A 19,721-nucleotide genomic window follows, 5' to 3' on the forward strand; every position below is an offset into this window, starting at 1 on the left:
GCCTACAAGTTGAAATGGACACATCCCCAATAAGCGGATGAATGAAATATTACACCTTGTGCCAACAGCAGTTTCAAAAAATTGGCAAACAAAAACCTATTAAAAAATGACATGCGATATGTGGGTGAATATGTCAAAACCCATCAGAAAATTGCGTTGTAGATAACTGGCAAAATATATATAAAAGGAGAGAATCCCGGATAATGTTATTTGGAAAAAACAATGTATATTTATTACATTCATTCTAGATTGAAATAAGACTGAATTGCTCCAGAAAAATAACTGATTTCATTTGGAAGTGGTTTCACTTTTGTCTAATCTTCATTAAAAAATTTTTAATGCTAAATGCTTAGCTTCAACAGAATGTGTCTGACAATATATTGCTCACCCTGGCCTTTCCATTTGATTATTAGCGTATATGAAAATGACAGTGCAATTCATATTTTATCTTCAAGTATAAAAATACAAATTTATGTATCTAAAGTTACAAACATAATTCCTACAACAAAACATTAAAAGGAAGCTCAAGAAATGGTTGAAACATGTTAAAAAAGGCAGTGCAAGGCTGTTTTAAAAAACACAATTCCAAGTGATATAAAAATGGAAAAAGTTTAGAGGAATAGTTTTAAGTAGTATTCTAAAATTAATACTGTTGTATTTAACTCACGTCTCAGGCCATACCCAGATGATCTTTTTTCTTCCACAGAGCCATTAATGATGATTTTTAGGTAAACCCCATGGTGATCTAATACGACTTCAAGAAGCTGAATAAGAAAACACAAAATGATATCCCCCGGCCCCTGATGATATATTGAGGTCTGTGTAAGAAACTCTCATACGATTGTGCCGCTGTGGATTGTGAACTGGACCAGCCTTGTTGTTGACAACAGAGAGGAGGGACGCTTATGCAGAGCAGGTGGCTTGGTTTTAAGCAAAATATTTATACTTGTTATTGTTACGAAAATGGTTACTTTCTGTTGATCCGTGCTTGTTGTAAGCAACAACAACATAAGTGCCACATTCGCACATTTGTCTGAGGGGCTATGGCTGATGTCAGGTGATATATTAATTGATAAATAAATAGTTCAGTTTCTTAATCAGACTGATCAATTTAGCGTCATATAAGACTTGTCTCAACGTGAACAGTAACAACCATTGACTTACTTGACATTGTAATACATCACCACATTATGATGGGTTCAGCTCAAAATCAAAGAAAGTCACCTACATCTTGGATAGCCTAGGTAAATCAACAGCAAAATTTCATTTTTGGGTAAACTATTCCGTTAACATTACAATAAAAGCACAAACATGGTCTAGTCTGTAGTGGTCTTGGTAAATATATCACAGATGCTGAGGTCTTAGTTTTAGGTAACCCCACCAGCGCCGGATATTAGTGGACTCGGTGAATGTATGCTCAAAACCCTGTAGATGCAAAGAAAGAGATCCCTCCCTGGCCACGCTATAGAAAGGAGCAAGCGACCTCATCAAGAATTTCAGGCAGCACGCCCATCTTCCAGAGCGTCAGTGGAACACACAGGTAGATGCACACCAGTTTATCATGTAGGGCGTTCACCATTTCCTTACTTCATAAATTGGAAAAAACCCACCAGAATTGGGTTAAGAAGCCAATACGGCAAGATGTCCTTTTGACCCCTTTCTGCCTATTCTGTCCATCACAGCCCCCACCTCTCCACCTGTCCAGCGGGCCCTCATCCAGAGGGACCTCCCACTTCCCAGTAGAAGCAAGCGGCCTCCGTCTATGATGACGAGAGCCCAGCACCTTGAGGGGAAAATGTTGAAAGCGTGACTCCTGCTCGGGGTCAGTCCTGCGGGGTCTCGTGTACTCGCACCGGCCCTGGCTTCTCATCCGACAGCAGCAGCTCTTTGGTTATGGACAGTATCAGGATCCAGAGTGGGGCTTATCCCATCTGCAGACAGAAACATCAGCTGTCCATACAACTATAAACACAGCCCAAGTTTTTTTTTTTTTTTTTTTTTTCTTCCTGTGTTGTTTTTACTTCACCAGGCCAGCACCATGTGAGCAAACAGACAAACAAATTACAAAATACTATAATAATAGTTAATGAAGCTATATATTCTATATATTAGATATATCTTAACAACCTAACTATGTGTAAGTACAGTATGAGTGCCTGAGAGCACATTGCTAATATTTGATAATTTTCTTTCATAGCTCAAGAGACCACTGAATTCCACCTTTCATCTTTAATACTTAAAAAAACGGACCAAATACATAACTTTTAATTTATAAAGAATTTTATAGTTACTATCTTTATTTTATATGTAGTGGGTGGGTGTATGTGTGTGTGTGTGTGTGTGGTGTGTGTGTTATTTCATTTCCGTGATCTTTAAAGCTGAAGTTTTCAGGAGTCACTGCTCAGTGTCACATGATCTTTCAGAACTTCATTTAATGCTCATCGAAACCATCGACGCATTGAAAATGGGTTTAGATAAATTTTGATCATTTTTTTTTTTTCATTCATTCTATTTGATTTTGATTCTTTGATGAAGAGAAAGTTACAAAAAGAAAAGCAATCATTTTGAAATAGAAAATCTTTTGTGACATTATAAATGTCTTTTACTGTCACGTTTAAAAACTCCTTGTTTAATAAAACGTATTATTCCTTGTAAAAAAAAAATCTCCTATCGACAACCAATTTGACCAATACAATAAAAAACACTTATCATAATAATCACATTTTATTGAAAGCAAGCAATTACAATCATCGTAATTTATTAATATTACTGGAAGTGGCTTCACACACCTTTTAATGGACGAATATTCGCTCAAATTAAACACATTCTCACGTCATCATGTTACTTCACTCTCGCAAGTTGTTCCCAAACCTGTACAGAGTTTCTTTCTTCTGGTTGAACACTATAAGTAAGATCTTTGTGAAGAATGTTGCTGGTGCACATATCAAAATACAATGCAAAGGTGAAATGAGGTACCAGAAACTGTATTGGATATACCCACATTCTTCCAAACAACTTCTTCTTTTGTGTTCTGAATATGAAACTCGTAGCAGTGTTGGAACCACCCTTTGAGGGGTGAGGTGTGGAGTGAGGCTTTGAAATGCTTTAGGTTAAACTGTACTTTTAAAATGCTCATTAAAGATTTGACAATATTACAGTTCAGTCAATACAGTACAAATTAGATTTTAAAACTAGTGTTACAACTACACTTCTTAAACCTCACACAGCCAATGATAAAATGTTAACAAGCAGATACCAGCGAGCAGCGTAAACATCTGTTAATTCATGGTAACTTTAACCAAACAACCTAAGAAATACACCTAGAGCCATCAAAAATATTGATTGCAGCTTATTAGAAAACAATACTACATCTAAAAAACTATATAAAAATATATTTTATATATATTTTTTTTTTTTTTTCAAATGTTTCGCTTGCTTTTCATATGTCCAAGCTTATGTACAGCCAAGTACTGTACCTGAGCTTTTACATTTTTGTTCAATGATTTGGAATTATTATTGATCGCATTATGTCTACTTATTTAAAGTAGGTGATTTATTTAAAAACAAGGCATAACTTGAACTAGTGTGAATGAGAGTGTCTCTAATTTTCCGATCCATTACTCTCCATCTCTATTTACTCTCACCCCTCTTGCTCCCTTTTATACTTTATAACCGTATTATAGTATTATAGTATGAAGCTGAATAAAAGACTCACACAGCAGTCTGAAGGGTCCTCGATGAGGCAGTGGTATGAGCACAGTCTCCAGATCTCCTTTCAGTCCAGTCATTGAGTGACAGTCCAGTCGATTATGGTTCATCTCTTCAGGAGAGTCAAGATTTTGCACAGGGTCAGACAATCTCATTCAGTCCTGGAGGAGGACAATCACACAGTCTATTGCTTAATAAACATAATTAATAATAATCAAAAATAAGTGAACCATTTTACTTACTGTCCTGCCCATCTTGCTGTATTCCTGAATATAACAGTAACAGTTGCTTTACACATATGCATTTGGAATTGCATTACTAAAATTAAAGTATCCAAATAATGCATAAAAAAAAATGATTGATATGTTTCTAATCAGTTTTAAGACATCAACTGCTGCTTGTCCATACCATGATGAGAGGTCCCTGCTGCGTCCTGGTATGTGATTGATTGCCCCTTCAGCCCTGGTCATGTATCCTGAAGGGTGTTTAATTATGCTCTGGCTAGATATCAAAGCAAACTGTAATGTGTCCAGCTGCTGTTTCAAATGCTTCCCAGCACTCTGGTTCCCTCTTCCTGGGTCACACAGAGTAATGCCCTGCTCCTGCTCTGCTCCAGAGCCACCTGCATGGCCTGATACTGCTGCAATACAGCCCCGCGCCCGCACGTCCTCCATCCCTGCCTGCAAGAGTCAAGAAAACATGAGGGAAGCCGAAAGCTGCTGTATACACAGACTTACCATTTTATCTGATGCTATTGTAATGCTCATTCATTACTTTCATTTAGTAAATAAAGCTTTTATTAATTTTAGTACTGCAACTTAAAATTATTTATTTTCAATAAGTTGATGTTTTTATTTAATCTACTGATAGTTTTATATTTAGGTTCAGCTTTTATTTCAATTAATAAAAAATGACTTTTAATTAGTTTTAGGTTTAGGTTAATAACAACACTGACAAGAGAGCTTTAAACACACAAACTTCTTAAGAAAAATTTTTAAAAACGGAAAAAATAAATCATGTAACCATTATAAAAACCTCTCTCTACTTACCTGTGACACCACCACGTTTTTTCTCACTGCACTCCGAGAGTTTTTCCTGAATGGACTTTTCACGTTTTTTTTGTATTTTTGTGCATCTCATCCTTCAGTGAGCCCTGAGAGATTAATGTAGATAAATCAATGAGCAACAACCGTTTTTTAATGAAAGAAATTAATACTGCTTCGATTTCAGCAAGTATGCTCCTTAATTGAATCAAAAGTAAGAACAAAGGCATTTACAATGCTACGAAAAGATTTATATTTCAAATAAACTTTTGTTCTTCATAATGTGAATTGTATTTAAAGAATATATTATAAAATAGAAAACAGTAGTGCTGGTTCGAACGGATTGTAGTTGGATCCGTGTGATCCGTACGGACCAAGCCCCACGGTTCCCAGGCACGCATGTGATCTTCGCAGATTTAATTGCAAAATTTTTAACCATAATAGAGTATAAGTCTTATAATTTGTTTTATCATTATATCGGCTAGATCCGTGCATCAGGTCTTAAAGGGACAGCAGCTTAATACTGCTGCTGTCATTAATGATCATTCAAACACACAAACACAGCTGTGCTAAAAATCTATAGTTAATTTTATGCACAGTGAACACTCTGCAGTGTTATTTTTCCTAATTATTACATTTTCTGTATTTGAATACTTAACAACCCTATTTTGCTTGTAACATATTCTGTTGTATTTATCTATTGCTTTACTTTGCTGTATTTCGTTCTTGTTTTTACTGGCTGTGCACTTTTATCATGTTTAAACTTTTTTTAGCTTAATCTAGTAGTATTTGCTGTAGTTATCAAAAAAGTACTTCGCTTTAAGTACTAATGGAAGCAAGTTTAAATTGAAATATTTATCTTTTCTTCTTGCTGATCCGACAAACATGAAAATGCCGATCCGTGGGTCAAACACCGTATACAGGTGATCCGAAACCGTGAGATTTTGGTGATCCGTTGAACCACTAGAAAGGCAGTTATTTTGTATTGTAAATATTTCACAATATGCTGTTTTTACTGATATTTTTGATCTAAGTTTTTTTACTCAGTGAGAACATGTAAATAAATGTTACGCAGCTTTTGTAACACCTAGTGCACTACTGTAGATCATATGCCTAAAAAACTACAGTTTTTTACACTACATATTATAGTCAATCTGAATTCTGAGCCACGAATTAAATCACCAATTCTAAAACAAATGGAAAGGGTAAAATGGTGTTTAAAATACATTCAACAGGTCATCTCACGGTTCACCTGAGCTCCTGCTCTGCCTCGCGATAATGCTGATGCACTCGTTGCCTGCCCCTTCGTGCGCACTGGCCCGACCAGAACCCTGGGCCCGGAAACACACAGAGTACAAGAACAAAACACACACACACCCTGCACATGATCGACAGTAGATTCCGAGTTCACCTCCTCCGTGGTGGCGCTTGGCATCTCCAGAGAGACACATCTGCCAACAGCGTGTCACCAGCCGGGGGTGGCTCGAAGTATACAACGTTTCAACCCATCGGGTGGATCTTGGCAACACGGAAACACTGCTTTCTCCAGGTGTGGCCGCAGAGTGCTCGTATCATCATGGAGGCCCTACCAACACAGGCAGGTCTCTTTACGCCACCACGTTCCTGGATTCTGACACCTGGGACAGTAATTGCAATGGCACCAGTAACCCTGCTCCTGGAAAAGTCCGCGCTGTCTTATGGAAGTGATGTGTGCAGTGATGTGACTCCTGGAGGGGGCTCTGTCTTGTTTCGCAGTTTATGAGAGGTGGCCACTGACGCTGGTAATGGGTTCTTTTTTCTCCCTGAGGTGTCTTTTGCGTGTCCTGGGTGAGCCTGTGTCACTGCAGGAAGTCCCGCAGCATGCTGGCTTCCTTGCTGAGGGGAACTTGTGTTCCTCTCAGAGAGTGATTCTAGCTTGAGGAAGGTGGTGATCTCTGAATCTGTTTTCTGTGCCGGTATGCGGTGTGAGGGATGTGTCAATGCGTATAGGTGGACCCCCCACCACATGACTGCGTATACCGATCGGCTTCCAGAAGAGCAATTCGCGTCTGCTGCGGCCTTTCTTTTCTGCGGTGTTGATGATGATCTTCATCTCGGAGTCACGTTAGTGACTGATTGAGTTATTGCCAGCATCTTTTTGCACTGTGGGAATGCTGAACTGAACTTCCTCTTCCCGAGTATTGCATTTCTTTGAGTGCAGGTGCGTACAGCTTTCTTTTCCGAATGCCGCGAGGGCCATCTACATGAAAACATAGTGTTTGCATTAATGTATATAGAGATTTTTAATTGCTACCAAGTTAGCAAAATGTGCATGCCATGTGTAACAAGACACTGCATAATAAAGTGGTAACTGGGGGTTTTTTCTTCAGCTACGGGCATTTGTTTTTTTTTTTTCAAGGGGTCAACTTTGGCTTTTTAAACCATACACTACTTTTCAGCAGTCTATTTTTGATATATTGAAAGAAAGTAATAATTTCATAATGTAAGTTTTTCAATTTTACCATTTTATTGTTTTACACTGTCCTAGACCCTTTCGATATTCTTCAGCTATGAAAATCACTTGTACGATTTTTTTTTTTTTTTAATTCCTGAAATTGATTATCACTCAATACATTTTACAAAAATTACAACACTCTTGCATCATTTCCATCACAACAAACAATTTTAATTTGTACATATATTATAACTTGTTTACCAAAGAGAATATGAGTGAGTGACGAGCTCGAGTTGAATTATCACTAGTGAACTAGATATTTGTTATTGCACAGCATTTCAAAATAAATTGCACAGCATTTCAAAATAAGTGTAAAAAAAAATATATAAAAATTATTCAATAATGTGTATTAGAACATAAATAACTATGTATTAGAACCTAAAATATATCCTAAAAAAATTTAATTTCCATAACAACATGCTATGAAATACAATACATACAATACATTTAATATTGCCGTGTATTAGAACATAAATAACTATGTATTAGAACCTAATTATAATATAATATATATATATATATAATATATATATAGATAATATAGATATATATAGATAATATATATATATATAATTCTCCTGACAAGTACATTATTCTGGACAATTGTTAGCATACAAATTACATGAAACCGTTAGTGATGTGTTAATAAAAAACTTTATAAGATCTCCACCATGTACTTTCAACCTATTCACTATTAGCATAAATTCTTGGACCTGATAGTGTTACACAAACACTTTATCACTCACAGACAACAGATCAACACACAGGAGTATTTTTGGCCTACAACGCCAAGACCAACTTACACATTTTGCGCAACAATAATAACACATACATGTTCAAGGTCAGCAAAGTATTTATTTTGTCCTCAGTTAATGAACGTACTGTGTGTTTGAGTGCGTCTGTAGATGTTGACGGCTCTCCGTCCGTGTAGTCTGGGCAGATGCTGGTACTCGTATCTACACATCTCGTTGGCAGTTAATAAGGTCCGGTCTGAGATCCGCTCCACAGCTCTCTGATACAAGCGCGACAGAAGCTGTGAGCGCATGCCACGTCACCTGCTCCCGACACTCCTCATAACACAGAGGACATTTCAGAGGTTTGTCATTAGATGCGCCCATCTTCAGAAGCTTTATTTACAGCAGAACGACTCTCGATCGAAGAAACTAAACCGACCTAACAGAGAGTGGGCGGAGCCTCCCCTTTTGAATCATGAAAACACAATAATTACTCTGTTCTTAAAGCGACAGTGCACAATATTTTCTGTGCATTGGAGAAGAGTGTTCAACCGGTGCATTTCTAGGACCCTATTCTTTTGTAACAGCGCCACCTACCGAATTGGATCACTAAAGATGGACGACATGGACAGCAATCAGAGTGAGTAACTCTACCGAATTTTCAATTAAGTTTTATTTCATAACCTTAAAGGGAGATATTCCACCCCAAAATGAAAATTTTGTCATTAATCACTTATACCCCCATGTAGTTCCAAACCCCATAGCCTAAATGCTTATTATTTATACCCCGGACACAATTTAAGATATTTTGGATGCCAAAACCATGAGGCCTGTGACTGTCCCCATAGACTTGCCAAGTAAAATAACAGTGTCAAGGTCCAAAAAAGGTATGAAAGTCGTTGTCAGAATACTCCACCATCGCCATCAGACGTGCATCTGGGTTATATGAAGCGACGGGAAACACTTTTTGTAAGGGAAGAAAGAAAAAATAACAGCCATTTATCCAATTCGTGTCAATTCCTCGGTGTCAACCAGTCCCCTGCTGGTGTAGGGCTGGGCGTATATCTACATATGAAACGCTCATCTAGTCTGCTTATCTGCGGCATGATCATATCTGTATCATCCCCCCCAATGCAAGGATGCACTCTGTTTCATCGCTTCAAATGCACTTTTTCTTTTCAAATCAAGGTTACATACCGAGAAACAGTATATCCTTGTGGCACGAATGATACAGAAGAGCATGTTATAACGTTATTTACTTGGCAGTCTATGGATTACAAGTCACAAGGCCCTCCCGGCTTTTTCAATCCAAATATCTTTAAATTGTGTGTTCCGCAAAAGGGGGTTTGGAAACGACATGGGCGGTTTATAAGTGGATTAATGACAAAATTTTCATTTGGGGTGAAGTATCCCTTTAAGGTTATGAAATAGTAAAACATGAAAATCGGTGATTGCTTGTCCATGTCCATCCATCTTTATGATTGCAAGAATAGTGTCCATGTCCGAACTGCAGCCCTCCGGTTGTTCTTTAGTGATCCTAAGCTATCTAGTGCATCTATCTATCTATATCTATATCTTCTCTACTAGAAAGGCGTATCATTCTATTTCTAGAAGATCTATTTCTGAAAATAGAAGTTGTTTCTTGTCCTAAACCTTTATGCAAATATGCTTTAAATAAGGTAAGATGCAATACATTACTAACAAAACATTCATAACAATAATTTGGCAGATTTGTTTAATTAGAAGTTTTATTAGAAATAAACTGAATGTCCAAAAAATAAAAATACCACAGGCTCATTGAAAGTTTGATTTGTTTCATATGGGACTATCATTCGATTATCATGACATCATTGTTATGGGTTTGGTAAAGTCTAACGCATAATATGCATTCTCAGAACGCAGACACAAACTGATGTGCATAACAGATTCATAACAGTTTAGCGCTTTTTTAAATCTCTTTAAACATCACAATGATTTATTTTTTCACAAACAAGCCACATGCACACATCCTAAAAGCACTGAAAAGTTGAAACAACAGACCATAAGAGCACGGGTTAAAAAGCAAATCTAAAATAAAATGACATAAAATAAAAGTTAAAAAATACTGAACATAAAAGCAGATGCTATCCAAATACCTGTCCTCCCTGATATTGGTTTCAATTATTAATAATAGGCCCTTGGTGTTATATTCTGATGCCATTGAGACATACTCTCTACCAAACACAGGGATCACTATTCCTTGTGTGGACACTTGAACTTGATAAAAGAGGAGATGCAGATGTGATAAATGGCCTTCCTGCCATCACTAGCAAAAATTCAACATTGCTGATCAGCTAGGTCATCATCCAGCAACTCAATATGCAGTCGAGCATTGCGGATTGCACAGCAGAGGACCATGGTTGAAGATCATTCTCAAAAACCTAGACACAACAGCAAGAGAGAAATCACACACACAGTCCGTTTTTAAGGGACAACTTTTGTGATTCCTACACAAGTCTGTTAAGTTGTGCATGTTTGATAAAGTTTCATTCTTACCATAATGAACACACGCAACTTACACAGTAGGGCGTGCCAATCCAATGCATGGAGTTTTCTCAGTGAAACAGGATCCCTTAGCTTTGTGTGGCAACTCTGAAGTGCACAACATCAATAAATTAGTTTATCCGCAATCAAACACACTGTCAGGTATCAAATATATCACAGTTTTTGGTGTTGTTTTGTTTTTAGAGATCAACACTCAAAAATTTTTTATTTTTGCATCTATTTGATTTCATTTAAATAAACATTTTCAAAATGCATTTATGTTTACATTTCTTAGAATCAGCGTAAATGTATTAATTGTGAAAACTATTAAACAAGTAAAAAAAAATTGAAAAAAAAATAGTGTTATGTGTTTACATTCTTGCTCAGAATCAAGCTGTAATTGAAACATGATCTCTGTCATAACATACAGAGAGAGGAACCTGAGAGGAGTGGGTCCAGCTGGATGGTCTTTGTTGGGGACACAGATCTGAGGACTGGACAGCTGTGAAAAGTGATTATCATCCCCTTTACCACAGCACTCCAGCTAGATATTGAGAGAGTGCAAGAAAAAAAAAGTGATAGGGATTATTTTAACTGTCCAAACACAGAGGATTTTGATGAAAGGAATTGATTTTGGCAACTCCACTGTGTCCATGGAAGACCTCAGAACTTTGGAAGCTATGCTGTGCTGGATGGCGTATCCACGGGATCCAAAGCTTTAATGTATGCAGCATCATAGAAGTTAATGAAGCTCAGTGGATAATCTGGACAGATAGAAAAGACGAGAGAGTGACAGTCTTAAAATACAGATTTTCTGAGTGTATATGTACCAGTATGTTTGTAGCCTTACCGTGTCCCTGTTAATAAAGCCACCCATACTTCCTGCTGCCACCTCACAGGGCGGAAGAGTCTAATCACTTAAAAACATGTGACAAGAACGCGATGAAGAAAAGACATAAACTGTGTGATGAAGAAAACAATCCTGGAATACTAAGAAATGGTTCAGGAGATTCCAGAATAGAAATATCTATCTGTAGTGAATTAATTGAAGCTTTTCTGGGTTTGCATATACATTGACATGATGACTTACACCTGCTGAAAAAAGTGTCTTAATTGTATGGAATGTTCCGGTTATAGTGCACATTAAATATTTAAAAGTAACTTTTTTTTTATAAAGCTGTACTTGCAGATAAAATAATATTAAGTAACAAAATAAAAAGCCACTGTAGGTGTGTTTTAGAGGAAACTACACTTTCAAAGTTAGTATACTTTGTATGTAAAAAGTTCAAAAACGTCATCATTATGTGTAATTACCAGAAACCCATTTACAAATACATTTATTTATTTTGCAACAATACACGTTTCAATAGGAATTCTATTGAACGTACATTATAGTAAGTATACAGTGTTCACCATAAATCCTTCTCAGTACACTTCAGCAGTACGCCATATTTTTAAAGACAATGGAAGTGCTTATAAAAAGTTTAATGTAATGATGTATTTAAGTCCTACTTAAGTGGGTCTTTAAAAAACTTTATAGTTCAGCTAATTGCATTGCAAACAATAAAACACTTTCATTTAAGTGCAATTAACATGCAGCTAAGTGCCCAAAAACATTGCATTTAAATCACATTAATATTCTTTTAAAGTAAATTATTTCTGTATGTATACAATATTAAAAATATGCTAAAGTGTACTTCTTTTTCACAAGTGTATTGTCACACTAGTAACAAATCTGAGTTAATTATTGAACATCTAATGCCAATAAAATCAATGGTTATTAATCTTTATGGATGAATTTTAACTCCTGAAAAATAATACATGCCAGTTTGTAACTAATACATGCCATATAGTCAGTAACTGCCTTATTCATCATCATCATCAAATGCTACTGGCTAAAGTAAAAACTACACCTATAATTTTTGAACCACAAGTAAAGTGTAATTTTAGTTATTTTTAAAGCTCTTTTGAAGATGAATTGTAAATCTCTTAAAGGCATGCAGCATGAATAGTATGAGTTGAGCAAAAACCCACCGTTCCTAAGAGACACTGAGATTCCTGAATAGCTCCATAACAACCAAGGAACCCCACAAACATCATTACAGCCCCAATTGCTATGAGAACATACACACCTAAAAGAGCAACAGAAACAAATGTATGTATGGCTGCTTAACATCACAGTCGAGGAGATACATATTAATTGCACATGTTCATGCAGATTCTATAGCACTCATTCCTCGATTTTGTATGAACAGCTGTTGAGATTTGTAGAAATACCAGAAGTAACTACAGTTAATGCAGTATGTTGGCCACTAGATGGCATGTTTGCAGCTGTGTTAAACATTACCACACATTTGAACCCTCTCAGATACAGTAGATATTTGAAGTGTATCTGAAACTACTGTATGTTGCAGTAGATATAGTCATCAATCAATCCTAATGATAGATCAATAAATTGACGATGAATAAGTAATGCACCGAATAAATTGCAAGTAATTTTCTTGGCAACTCAAAGCTGAGCTGGTTATGTCTATTCCTCTTCCTCTTTTTGCTAATTGTTTACAGTGGAATTCAGCACAAACTATTCAACTGGGGAAAAAGATAATGTGGATTTTCCCTGTTTGATTTGATATAGCAGTAGCTTTAAATGCTGCGAAAGTCAGACCTTAGAGAGAGAGGAGAGAGAGAGAGAGAGAGTATCTCATGCTTTAGGTAAAGAAGCACTTCACCATACAAACTATAAAAAGCCATGGGAAGATCGGAGTCTAAACAGGAACCCTCAACATAACAGAGCCAGATTTGCTCTCTGTGCTCCATCAGAATTGGCTGTTTTGAAATTCATTCACCCACACACCTCAGCAGCAGCTTAGCAACCAGTTCTCAACACCCTAACAACAATATATCTATGGCACTATAATGTTTTCAGACACTTAACTGTATGTTAACATTCAATGCAATTAAGCGCACTTCTTTTTAGCATGGGTTGTTTTTTAGATGACCGGTGTATTTTGTACTTGATGATGCAACTATGGGGTTACATAAGACAAAAAAAGTTGTGTATATGATGTATATACTTATATCCTATGATGATGGTATCCTCTTTCAAAGATATGTCTCATTGGACAAAATACACAGCTATCCCTGTGCACAAGCTCTACTCTCTCTTTAAAAAAAACTTATATTTAGGAATCTGTAACTATTCTCCAGCCAGATTCCTCTGTAAGCTATAATGATTTGCTGGAGCGGCCAGGCTTGATCATATTTTTAGGGTTGTCTAACCAGCACTTAAGCGAGCACACACACTGCTCGTTTTAATTTGTGGTGGTGTAACAGGGGCACATGAGCAGCGCTTTTTTCAATTACACAGACTTTTTCAGTAGCAGTAGGAGGGGAATGCTTCATCTCTCTCTTCTTTCCCCGGGTGGCCAGACCAACAAGGCCTAACTTCTTTTAATCAGAAAAGGTATGTTGCTGCTATAAAAAGAAACAGGCGGAGCCTCTGCTTCCTCCATGTACTTATACTGAGTGGAGAGTAGACAACCCAGTGCTTTCTACAAAATTAATGGGTGCTAACTCTACACTAGTGCCCACAACATGCGGTGCCCCCTTGTGCCACTGTAACTTTTTGGCATTCATCTGCCGTGGTTTTTAAGTGTGTAAACGTGAGTGTGTGTGCACATGGGTGGAGTACCACACACCCTGTGGTAACTTTTAGTCTTTCCCACCTGGTTCTTTAAAATACATGTGGGAGTGTCTGTAGAATCACTGACTTCATGTGAAAAAAGCAGCAGAATGCGCATGTTATTAAAGAACAATACAAGAACGAACAACATGACGTACATCTGTCTACATGGCAAACAGCATCAAAGCTCTTATGCAATGAAACTGTGCTGCTGCCCATCACAGTTGTTTAATATACTTGTATACACACACACACACACACACACCACACACACACACGGTTTCCCATGTTTTATGGAGACATTCCATCGACACAATGTTTTGTACAAACTGTATTTTCTATCCCATTACGCTAACCCTATTGCTAACCCTATCGCTTACACAAAACTTTCCGCATTTCTAGATTTTCAGAAAACCTCATTCTGTATGATTTATAAGTTGTTTTCCTCATAAGGACCAAAAAATGTCCCCACAATGTCAAATTGTACTGGTATTGTGGGGACATTTGGTCCCCATAATGTAGGTAATACCCCCAGGTACACACAAACACACACACACACACACACACACACAACACACACACACACCACACCACACACCACTACACACACACAACACACAGTGCTATAGTGGCCATCTCAGAGTCCAGCTTTTAAAACCCAGTTTTTAAATCTTTTGGAAAAAAAACATGCTTCTCTGTATTTTAAGAGTAATTTGTTTCTCAAAGTTTAGCAGATGCAAAGGCTTCTAATAAGACATGCACATTAACAAACTATTGTAACAGCAAAAACAATCTGGGACGAGGACAATGTTTTGTTCCATTCATTTGTTTGGTGTTTAAAATTATTATAAAGCAAAGAAAGAAAAAGAAAAAGAAAGAAAGAAAGAACGGAAGAAAGAAGAAGTTCAAAACGAAAATCACCACACCACTACTACTACTTATTATTATTATTATTTATTATTAATGATAATAAATATAACTAAATGTGGTGAATTAATTCAATTAAATGTAAGTATTATTATTATTATTATTATTATTATAATTAAGTATTTATGCATTCAATGTCACTATTTAGACATTACAATCAGCATGTAAGTGACTTGCATTACCCTGTTCAAGCTACAGTTACTTAATTTATGAATTGTTTTATGTATGCTGCACGTCCTTCGGTTAAAATATTCTGTGAATTACTTTAACAACACTATACAGGATTACATATAATAAAACAAACCAACATGATGATGAATAACTTCCTAAATCTAAAATATTGCAATGCACAGTAAAAAATTTAGTATCTAAATTATACTGTAAGCGGATATAATTAATAACATCTGGCATAAGTGAGCATTTAAGTCGAAATGAATGGGCACGATAATTTTCAGAGGGTTATGATAGGGTTGGGTGGCTAGTTTTAAATAACCAGCGTTGGATTAATTGGAATTAGAATGTAGATAACATTTTAAATCTGACCTTATTTGAAGGATAAGCATGCTGTGTTGGTTTCCAATCTTAAAACTGATGATTGGTTTTATATATTGAACTTAAATCATATTCTTTGCACTTAACAGTATTAGAATTTTGCAAGAAACCAAATTTGTGATCAATGGTTTAGCATTTAGCCAACCTTTATAGGCGAGCGTGCAATTACTTACTGATATGAAAGGTTCCTGGTGCTTGATTCCCCTCAAACTGGAAGCATTAGGAGGCTGCTGGCTTTGCACTGTCATGACTGACAAGCCATAGAGCTACACCCAAAATCACACCCGCCAGCCAGCTCTAAAAATAAGGAGAAGATGCGAAAGGGGGGGGGGGGGGGGGGGGCTGAATATTTACTTGCGCCTTTCAGCAAAGATTCACCATTTAAATACTTTTTACTGAATACAACAGCTGGAATTTAAAATGCCTTTTAACAGATGCTATTGTCCAGAAAAAATGTTTTGTTTCAATTCTATTTCCTGAGGTCATTCCAAAGGTCATTTCTTTCTGCATTTGGGAGAAGAAACCTTTGACAGGTTTAGTGTTACTTATGCCCACCCACAAAAAAAAGGTGGGGGTCCTTTTAGTCTCTCAGCCTCTGAGAGGTCAGGCACTCTGTGATAACATTTTGTTGATTATCTTATTTATTTTATTCTTGCTACATTTATGTGGAGCAGGGAAGTGGCAGATTCAGTCGCCATAGGATTATGGAAGTCCAGCCCCGATAGTAGTTTTAGTGTTGCTTGTTACAAGTACTCATGACAGGAAACTATCGTATGGTCTCAAGAGGATTTGGGATGTGTGTGCTGTGGATCTCATGATATAACATCATTCCTAATGGAAGAAATAAAGGTCCCTGAATGAAAACACAACTTACTATTTTGCTGTAGGCTTTTATGAAAATGAGGTCTAAAAAAAAAAAAAATCACAATGACTTTTATTTGTTAGAGGAATTTCCAAATTGTGGTAAACCTTGTGTTATTTTCAGTAATGAATGTTATTCCATAATGTTTGTTTTGTCTGCCTATATGCTAACTTAGGCATTTCTCAAAACTCATGATTAGTTTGATGTCATTGTTGTGATGGTTTTTGTCAAAATAAGCTCTGCCCAGACTGTAAAACATTTTAATAAATTAATTGTGCAAGAGGGAATGACTGTTTGCAGCATTAAAAAAATCTTAATAAAAGTGTATTCAACCTATATATTTTTACTAAAAATTCAAACTTGTGATTGTGATTCGCGTGTGATTTTTGTCTCTCTCTCTCTGTTCTTTTATGGTGTAATTTATGTTATGGTGTCCCTACGCCTACAATTGACATAACTTATACTTGAAGTTGTTAAAAATACAGCCAAAGCCACAGCTAACCCTCACACAGGAGGCTTCTCTGGAGCATGAGACACCCACTTTTTTCTTCCTTGTCTAGGAATACATTAAAAAGACAAAAACTCTGCATGACACCATTTAGCTGACTGTGGTGAGACGCCCAAAATAAAACTCATTATATTCTTCACTCCAAAATATTGTGCACAGAAACGCTTCCACCTTATCTGTGACATGACCTGCCAATTTTATTCCAGTTCATACTGTATACAGCCTGTGTACTAAATGTCTTTGAATCCCCGTCTTACCAAACAACATTAAAACAGTGTGAAAAAAAAAAAATCTGTGTGAAAAGACATGGTTAAAAAAAATCTGGGGGAAAAGCACATCTAATGCGGTATGATTGCTTACAGAGTCAACAGACTCATAACTGAGTAATCTTCTGTGAGCTTTGGGATCATCATTTAACTAAAAATGTGTCAAATTTGGCGGTTGTCTCACTATATGATTCTGGGGAAACGTGTACTTGTTATATAGATACGATGTATACTCCACCCCACTATACGTGTAATGTGCGATACTTGTACATTAAAACAATTTCCTGAAGGTGTATACTGTCTACCCTTCCAAAGCGACACAATTGTCTTAATAAGAACATTATTGCGTAATTATTGATGCACCTTCAGTGAGAAATATGCTGACGTTCGCGGGTCGAGCCTTTTGACACTCGGCCTCTCGCCGGTATCAACACGTGTCAGCCCAGTAGGCTTCAGAATATCTTCTCTCAATCTGGGCAAGACCGAGAATGAACGATGGGCAAGTCAGAACGGTACTCACCTACTCATAATACTAGAATTATATAGATGCTCAGTTGGTTATATACATGCAAAACGAACCTCCAGCTCGTTATCGAAAATGAAGTTGAGGAAGCGAAGGATAGTATATATAGTGATGCCCACTTGGAGACCTTTCGGTTACTACATGCTCCATCAGTCCGCTCTGACTTATCTTCTTGTCTCGTTTCTACAAGCACAGTACTTCACAGAGGCGAGATGCAGGCAGTCCGGATCCGTCTGAGAGACTGAGGCTACCCACGACCTCATGTTGTTATATAAACTCCTCATGAGGCCAGCGACCAGAAAAAAAAACCGTGTACGTGCCAAGCTCTGCCCCACATTACATATAACAAACCTTGTTCTAATAATTGATTTTACACGGAAAATTCACATCAGGTCAGTACAACGACTGACAATAATGTATTGATTATCATTGTATATTATAGTCTCTAGATTTTATTTGGTAATTAATCATAATTTAGTACTTGTCTGTATATGGTTGTTTGTATACATATGCAGGCCGCAGTCCTTCTAACCATCATCCCCCTCTGAAAGAAACCGTTTTTGATCCCTTATCAATAACTTATGGACTGAAACATGTTCTACAAGATGTCTTGTATTTGAACAGATTTGAATTATGAGTTCATGTAATTGCCGCAGGACTTACAATTCTGTCCTCTCTAGTTCCTCAGCGCAAAACCATAAACACCAAGCAAATATAAATAAAACTGAATAAAAAATAGAGAAACATAAATAGTATTGACCAGATTACAAATATGGTATATAACTAGTAAAAACAAAAAAGAAAAACAATCACACATCAACAGGAAAGATTTTACATAGAACTAACCTAAAGTTGGTTTTCACGTAGCTTTCCTTAACAAGTAAGTTGGATATCCCAATATGCTGCTGTAAAGACATTCAGCAAGTGGTTTCTGCCTAAAGAAAGTGGCATTTATTTAATTCCTTAGTTTTGCCTAGCAAAAATAAGAAGATTCTCTAAACATGATTTGCTCTTGCCGAGCCGCAGCGTAGCTATGACTACGCGTACTCATGCTGCCGGTTATTAGCCTTCCCTGCCTAACTAGAGATCCCAATGATGCACCGCACAAGGCGTCAGACTAGCTGCTAGATGCTAGGCAAAAGTCTGTCTCCTTTAGTCGCCTTTCAATGTTTAAAAGACCACTGTTATTCAAGGATCTTGAATGCAATAGTTGCTTCAGACCCGAAACGTGTAAGGCACCAAAAGACCCAGCATCTCGGCTAACTAGTGGTCTACATCATAATGCACGCGCCCAGGAGGTGGCATTCTATCTGACATTGTGGGAACCATGTAAGCCGATTGCTAGCTTGCTAAGGATTGAATATATGTACGTGTTCGGAGCACCATAGCTGGCTGTTTGCCCTACCACCCTGACGTTTTCTTCAATATTAATTTGCACACAATAACTACTGTAGGTAGCTGTGTGATTACGCGACTGTGACACTATCAGCATCGAATAGCGGTCTGTTGTTTGACACACACGAGGAGCGATTCAGACAAACGTCTGTACAAAGCGGCACGGAAACTACGACCCGCACCGGCGCCAGGAGTACGGTAGTCGTTGTCCATCAGCAGGCAGTTGGGAATTGACGACACACACGCGCGTCTGACAGTCGGTCTTGTAGCCAGCCATGTGAAGAGGGGTAGAAGGGGTCTGCTAACGAGTTGGGAAAGGGGGATGAGGGTGATCGAGGAGGATAATGTACATGTGACTGAGGGTAAGAGCGGCCTGGCGTGTTGGCGCGAGGTGGCGGGGGCCGTGCAATAGGAATTGGCAGAATAACCGACTGGCCCAGAGAAGTGCATGGCAGGGGGACGAGGTTGGGAGCCGGGTCTGCAGGTGCAAGATCGACGGGCGGC

The sequence above is a fragment of the Cyprinus carpio genome, chromosome A18 (assembly GCF_018340385.1).
Source record: "Cyprinus carpio isolate SPL01 chromosome A18, ASM1834038v1, whole genome shotgun sequence".
Taxonomy (NCBI): domain Eukaryota; kingdom Metazoa; phylum Chordata; class Actinopteri; order Cypriniformes; family Cyprinidae; genus Cyprinus; species Cyprinus carpio.